General features: G+C 36.2%; 1 pseudogene; it reads right to left on the bottom strand.

Annotated features, from left to right (window-relative positions):
• Positions 1 to 1,606: 1,606 nt before the first annotated feature.
• LOC103348069 (small ribosomal subunit protein mS33 pseudogene) lies at positions 1,607 to 2,005 on the bottom strand (annotated as a pseudogene).
• Between the last annotated feature and the right edge of the window lie 6,263 nt (positions 2,006 to 8,268).

Below are 8,268 nucleotides of genomic sequence, written 5' to 3'. Positions count from 1 at the left end.
AAGGAAAGCATTCAATCTTCCATCAGCAAGTATAATAATAGCTGTAGATTTTTCAGCAATGTTCTTTACCAGGTTGAGGAAGATCCTTTCTTTTTATAGATTAAGTTATATAGTTTTTAACCTGAATGAGTATGAGATTTTTGAAGTATTTTCCATGTCTATTGAGATGATTAGGTTTTTGCCTTTTATTTTGTTAATATAATAAAATGCATCAACTCCTTTTATATTAAGCCAACCCTGTATTTGTGAAAACAATATCATCAGGTCTTGCTATATACATTTTTTGATATGCTGGATACTAATATTTTGCTCACAATTCTTGCATCTATACCACGTATAGTCCCAAGTTAGCTGCCGGCACCTCCACCTCCGTGGAGGGGCGGCACCCCCCACCGCTTTCCCGCTTCAGCGGAGGAGTGGCACACCGCCGGCCAGCTCTCTCGGGGGCTGCTCAGATGTTCCCCTTAGATGTTCCCGGTGCATGTTGTCTCTCTCCTCCTTTATAGTCCTCTTCCACCAATCCATGCTCTGCTGCCCACACGCCGAGTACGCTGCTCTCCTCCAATCAGGAGCAGGATCAGCTCCTGCAGCTTATCAAACTGATGAGGCAGCTGCGTAGAGGTTGTTTGCTCCCTCAGTGCCATATTGTGGGAGAGCAGACGCATAGAATAAGTCTGAATTCCAGTAACTTAGTCTAGTCTCAGTTGCTCCCCACAGCTTCATAGTTTTTCACATTGAAATTCTATAATATTTTGTTAGAGTTATACTTAAATATTGATTTTTTTGGAATTGTTATATATGGCATTTTTTAAAAGTCTCAATCATATGTTAATTATTGCTATGTAAGGGGTTACAGCTGGTTTTGTATATTAATCTTTTATCCTATCATGCTGAATTAATTTACTAGGTCCAGAAATTTTGGGTAGATTTTTTGAGCTAGTCTCCATCCCAATCATATTATCTGAACATTTCACTTTTATTTTTGTAGGGTAGCTTGCTACATAAATATTTGTTTACTATATATTATACCACCATTTGGGTTTTGTTGTTTTTGGTGTGAAATTAGTTCTTGATTATGTTGGTTTTTAGCCCTATAAGTGATACTACTTTTCTCCTGTGATTTTCAAGGAGTTTTCATGTTTTTGTCTTTCAATAGTATGATTATGGTTTTCCTAGGTATGAATTTCCTTGTGTGTTTCCAATTTTGGCTTCTTACTCTTCTTATGTAGCTATATTAATGTGTTACACCAAATTTGGGAGGTTTTTGGCTATTATTTCTTTAAATGTTTGTGTTTTTTTCTTTTCTCACACTTATTTAATGAGGTTTCTCCTCTCTTCCCCAACATCCCATTCCCACCCCAAGTAATTTCATTAGACAATAATTTATTAGTTTATATATCCATTTTATTAGAGAATTAGGTAACCATCATATTACAAAACTACTACCAGAATATTTTTGCAGAATTAGAATGAGTTTAAGAACCCAGTCACAATTTTACTGGATTAGACTTCAACATGGGGATGACTGTGTTCCTCCAAAGAAGCTTCACTAGGAAAGAGAGTATTCCCCCAACATGTGTAAAGACAACAAATACATGTTATCCTCTCAGTCACTGAAGAAGTTTTCTCCACAGGCCAACACTATTTTTTGTTGTTGTTGCTGCTGCTCTTTTCTCTTCTCCTTTCTATGGTTTCTGCTTTCCAGAAACTTCTTTAGATGCATTTGCTCCTCCTTAAAATCCTGATGCTCCTCTCTGTAGAGGCCATGAAAATGGAGTATCCCCATGAGTGCAAAATACGTATTGCAATTGGAATGCCAGTCATACATCTCACTCCTCTTGGCCAAAGGCTGTTCACTGAACAGTGGACTTGGATCCAGCATGCCTGGCAACTTCACTAAATAGCTGGCACTTACATCAGTCACATGCAAAGTGTATCCTGAAAGTGAAGATGTTTCTTGGGCAGCAAGGAGCAAGAATTCCTGGGCCTGGCCTTCCTCACCCATGTGCCTCTTTCCTGGAAGGCCTGTCCCCACTATTTCTTTAAATGTTTTTCACTGTCTCTTTATCTTCTGGAGATTCATTAAGGTAATATTCATGATTTTCCATTGGTCTGTGAGTCTCTTTTTCTTCATTCTTTTCTGTTTATTTTCCCCCCAAGTTTATTAATTCCTTCCTCTACCATCTCAAATCTGCCGTTCAGTCTACCTCTTGGCAAAGTACATTCTGCACTTAAATTCTTTTTATTTATTTATTTATTTTTTAAACTTATTTGACAGGCAGGGAGACAGAGACAGAGTTCTCATTTGCTCTTTCACTCCTCAGATACTTACAATGGCCAGAGGTGGGATGTGGCTGAAGCTGGCAGCCAGGAACTCAATGAAGTTCCCACATGTATAGTAGGGATTCAATCACTTGACCCATTGCCTGTTGCCTCCCATGGTCTGCATTCACAAGAAGCTAGAATTAACAGCCAAGCCAGGACACTCCAATAAAGGATGTGAGTAACCAAATTATCAAATGCCTGCCTCAGTTATATTTTCAAATCTCAAAAATTTCCAATTGGGTCTTTTAAATAGTGTAGGTGTCTATGATAGCTTCTGTTTTGCTACTTTAATTCTTTGAATGTGCTTTCCACTGTTTCTTTTAAAATATTTTGAAGAGTTTATCTGGTAAATCCAAAGTCTGTGCCACCTGAAAGGGAGTTTCTATTGATTGCTCCTTCCTGAATATAGTCACAATCCCCATTTCTCTGCATCAATTACGGTTTTTGCTTTTACTTTTGTTGGAAAATGTATATTTTAGATAATCTAGCCACTTTGTATTTTAATTATCCTAGGTTCTTTGATTGTTAGTTGTTTGTTCAGTGACTTGCATTAATTTTGCAGATAGACTCTACTTCATGGTATGCAGTCACTGATATCACCAACCAGATTTTCTTTTACCTTTTTTTTTTCTTTCTTTTTTCGGACAGGCAGAGTGGACTGTGAGACAGAGAGAGAAAAGTCATCCTTTTGCCGTTGGTTCACCCTCCAATGGCTGCCGCGGTGGGCGCATTGCACTGATCCGAAGCCAGGAGCCAGGTACTTCTCCTGGTCTCCCATGGGGTGCAGGGCCCAAGCACTTGGTCCATCCTGCACTGCACTCCCTGGCCACAGCAGAGAGCTGGCCTACCAACCAGATTTTCAAAAATTCTTGCTTTTATTTTCAATCCTGATTTCATGAGGGAGGAGAAGTTCATCCCTCTGTCAGTATAACCTGGTGGTCAAGCATTAATCAGTCAGAGTTTTTCTCAATTATATTGAGTCAGTAAGGATTCTACTCTTTGCCTATGACTCTGTACTTAGATTGAAGAATGCCTTTACAGTTCAGGCAGTTTATAAATGTAACCCATCTTTTATTTCCTGCTCTCTCACGTTTCCTTTGTACACGTACAATGTCTCACATTTATCCAGGGAAGTGTGAGTTATTTTTTCCTTCTCCATTATTTCCTGATCAAAGCCTACTATGACATTTTTCTTTATTTCCTTTTTAAAATATTTATTTATTTAAAGTCAGTTGCAGAGAGAGAGGGCGGGGAGAGAGATCTTCTATTCTCTGGTTCACTCCCAGACCAGGTCAAAGCCAGGAGTCAGGAGCTTCTTCCAGATTTCCCATGTGGGTGGCAGGGCCCAAACACTTGGGCCATCCTCCATTGCTTTTCCCTGGCAATGAGTAGGGAGCTGGATGGGAAGTGGAGCAGCTGGGACTCAAACTGGCACCCATATAGAATGCCCATGTCACAGCTGGAGGCTTTCTATGCCACAACACCAGCCTCCTCCTATGACTTTCTAAATACTTGGATATTCTAGTAAAATTTCTGACTACTCTGTTACTTGCCACAAATCAGCAATTTCAGATAAGCTGTAACATGGTTTCCCATTTGATTGCCAGATATGGTAGAGACATGTTGTCTCATGTTCTACTTAAAATCAAGTAGGTTTTCTCTGGCAGCAAAGTTTCTGTTTTTAAGAACTTACCTTCTTCTGGTTGAATGATCATTCTGATGGAGCTAGTTGGGGGGGGGGACATTGGTAGCATCCCCAGACTAGAATCCCACAAAATTCAATTTTTCTTATCCGAGGTTCAGTAGCTTAAAAAAAGCAGGAGTGGATATATTGATATCACATAGCATGGGATTCATGACAAAGATCACAAAATGAAGGGAAAAGGGTATATTATTTTATAAGTAGTATAATTCAGTGAAGACAGTACTTCTTTTGTTGTATGCCTATGCTTGTTGTTTTGATAACTTTTCATTTTTATCATCACTTTTTAGAGATAGAATTTGGTATACTGCCATTTTAGAAGTCTCACCTTCTAGTTCTTTTAAAGAAAATAAAATATGAAAAGACAATGTCTATATCAATCCACATTTTCCTATTTTAGTGTATTGCATTTCTTTTTGTAGATCAGATTTTATTTCTGGTATGAAATTCTTTCCACCTGAATAACTTTAACAGCTTTCATGGAATATTTGATAATGATGAATTCTCTTTTTTTCTGAAAAATGCCTTTACTTACATATATTTTATAAGGATATGTTTATTGCTGTTTCTGGATATATAATTCATGTTCAAATCATTGCTGCATTGTCTTAAGGTATTCATTTTGCTGATAGGAAATTGGGAAATATTATTGTCTATTTTCCACCATATATATATATATATATATATATGTTGTTATTTGCTCCATCTGATTTTAGTACTTTTATGTGTTCTTGATTTTTAAGAGTTTGAATATGATATGTCTTTATGTGGTTTTCTGTGCCTTGTCCTTAGGGCTTGTTGATCTTTAAACTTATGAATTTGTTTTTTTCACATTTGGACAATTTTAGTAGGAATTGGTCTGAAATATTTTTTAATTTTTGAATCATTCCAACTTCCTATAGGAATCTAATTATTTGTATTTTAGATTGTTTGATGGTGTCCCATTTGCCACTCAATCTCCTTTTTTCTCCATTATTTTTCTCTCTCTGGTTATATTTACATAGTCTTTATTTTTTGATGTATAGCAGTTTATTTATTTTCATAGATATAACTTCAGGAATGCAGTGATTCTTCCCACTGTATCTACCCTCCCACCCACACTCCCACCCCTCTTCCTTCTCCCTTTGGTATTCCCGTAATTTTTTACAAGGTCTATTTTCTATTAACTTTATATATATATGATTAACTCTATACAAAGTACAGAGTTCCAAAAATTGTATGAAAAAAAAAAAAACTGTTTATCAACAGTCAAGACAAGGGCTGTTCAAAGTCATTGCATCTGGTAGTGTTACTTTCACTTCTATAGGTTACATTTTAGGTTCTCTATTAGTTATGACAGATCAAGGAGAACATATGGTATTTGTCTTTTAGGGACTGGCTTATTTCACTAAGTATGATATGTTACTGTATCATTCATTTTGTTGCAAATGACAGGATTTCATTATTTTTTAGTGCTATGTAGTATTCAGGTGTGCATATCCTATAATCTCTTTATCTAGTCTTCAGTTGATAGATATTTGGGTTGAATCTATTGTGAAATGAGCTGCAACAACCATGGGATACAGATAAATTTTTCATATGCTGATTTCATTTCCCATGGATAAATTCCCAAGAATGGGATTGCTGGGTCATATGGTAGGTCTATATTCAGAATTCTGAGATAACTCCATACTGTCCTCCATAGCGGTTGTACCAATTTACATTCCCACCAACAGTGGATTAGGGTAACTTTTTTCCCCTACATCTTCACCAGCATTTGTTGTTTGTTGATTTCTGTATGAAAGCCATTCTAACGGTGGTGAGGTGAAACCTCATTGTGGTTTTCATTTGCATTTTCCTGATGGCTGCTGATCCTGAGCATTTTTCATGTGTCTGTTAGGCATATGGATTTCCTCTGTTGAAAAATGTCTGTGTAAGTACTTACCTGCGTTGTTTGTTTTGTTGTTGTTGAGTTCCTTCTTCACTTTATGAATTGTGGTTATTAATCCATTAACAGCTGCATAGTTTGCAAATACTTTCTCCCATTCTGTCGATTCCCTCATCACTTTGCTGAGTGTTTCTTTTGCAATGCAGTAGCTTCTCAACTTGATGAAATCCCATTTCTCAATTTTGGCTTTGATTGTCTATGCCCCTGGGGTTTTTTCTAAGAACACTTTATTTATGTCTTCGAGGGTTTCCCAGATGTTCTCTAGTAATTTGATGGTATTGGTTGGTAGATTTATGTCTTTAATCCATTTTGAGTAGATTTTTGTGTGTAGTGTTAGGTAGGGGTCTTGCTTCATGCTTCTGCATGTGGAGACTGAGTTTTCCCAGCACCATTTGTTGGAGAGAGTGTCCTTGCAGGTAGTGATTTTAGCTCCTTTGTGAAAGATTAGTTGGGGTAAATGCATGGATTGATTTCTAGAGTTTCTGTTTTGTTCCATTAGTCTACATGTCTATTTTTATTTTGCCATTACCAGGATGTTTTGATGATAACTGCCCTCTAGTATGTCTTGATATCTGGTATTGTGATGCGTCTAGCTTTGTTTTTGTTGTATAACATTGCTTCAGCTATTCAGGTTCCTTTTGTTTTCATATGAATTTCAACATCACGCTTCCTATATCTGAGAAGAATGTCCCTAGTATTTTGATTGCTATCACAATGAATCTGTAAAATTGCTTTCAGAAGTATGATCATTTTGATGATATTGATTCTTTCAATCCATGAACATGGAAGATTTTTCCATTTTTTCTGTCTTGTATTTCTTTAATGTTTTGTAATTTTCATCATAGAGGTCTTTGACACCCTTAATTAAATTTATTCTGAGGTATTTGATTTATTTGATAGCTATTGTGAATGGGATTTATTTTAGAAGTTAGAATCATGCCATCTGCAAATAGAGATAATTTGACTTCCTCTTTCCCAATCCCTATCTTTGATTTCTTTTTCTTGTCCAATGGCTCTGGCTAACCTTCCAGGACTGTATTGAAATGCAGTGGTGAGGGTGGGCATCCTTGTTTGTTCTAGATCTCAGTGGGAATGCTTCCAACTTTTCCACTTTCAATAGGATGCTAGCCATGGATTTGTCATAAATTGAATTCATTGTATTGAGGAATGTTCCTTCTATACCCAATTTGCTTAAAGTTTTCTTCATGAAGGGGTGTTGTATTTTATCAAATACTTTCTCTGTATCTATTGAGATAATCATATGGTTTTTGTTCTTAAATTTGTTAATGTGATATGTCACATTGATTGATTTGTGAATATTGAACCATCCCTGCATACCAGGGATAAATCCCACCTGTTGCAGATAAATGATCTTTATGAACTGTGGTTGGATTAGATTGACTAGTATTTTCTTGAGGATTTTTGCATCTGTGTTCATCAGGGAAATTAGTCTGTAGTTCTCTTTCTCTGTTGTATATTTTTCAGGTTTAGGAATTCAGGTGATGCTGGCTTCATAGAAGGAGTTTTGGAGTAAATTGGAGTTAGCTCTTTAAATGTCTCATAGAATTCAGCAGTGAATCCATCTGGTCCTGGGCTCTTCTTTGCTATTAGGGTCTTTATTACTGATCCGACTTCCTTATTGGTTATTGGTTTGTTTGGGTTTTCTATGCCCTCATGGCTCATATTAGGTGGGTTGTATATGTCTAGGAATCCATCTACTTCTTTTAGCTATCCAGATTTCTTGACATACATCTCTCTGTAGCAATTTCTGATGATTCTGTGGTGTCTGTTGTTATATTTAATTTTTCATCTGTGATTTTATTAATTTGAGTCTTCTTCCTCTATTTTTAGTTAGTTGGGCCAATAGTATATCAATTTATTTTTTCAAAGAACTGCCATTTTTTTTTTTTTTTGCTGATCTTCTGTCTTTGTTTTAATTTTGGTTATTTCTTCTCTAGTTTTAATTATTTCTTTTCTTCTACTAGTTTTTGGTTTGATTTGCTGTTTTTTTCCTAGGTTCTTGAGATGCATTGATAGCTCATTAATTTGGTGCCTTTCCAATATCTTGCTGTAGGCACTAGTTGCTATAAACTTTCCTCTTAACACTGTTTTTTGCTGTTTCCCATAAATTTTGATATCTTGTATTGTCATCTTCATTTGTTTCCAGAAATTTTTTGATTTCTCTTTTGATTTCTTCAATGACCCACTGTTCATTCAGAAGCATGTTGTTCAATCTCCATATATTTACATATGTTCTATAAAGTATTGATTGTTGATTACCAATTTCATTCCATTGTGGTCAGAGAAGGTACAT

This window comes from Oryctolagus cuniculus, chromosome 1, assembly GCF_964237555.1.
Source record: "Oryctolagus cuniculus chromosome 1, mOryCun1.1, whole genome shotgun sequence".
Lineage (NCBI taxonomy): Eukaryota > Metazoa > Chordata > Mammalia > Lagomorpha > Leporidae > Oryctolagus > Oryctolagus cuniculus.
The sequence above is the reverse complement of the archived record's forward strand: the minus strand, read 5'-3'. Positions and strand labels throughout refer to the sequence as shown.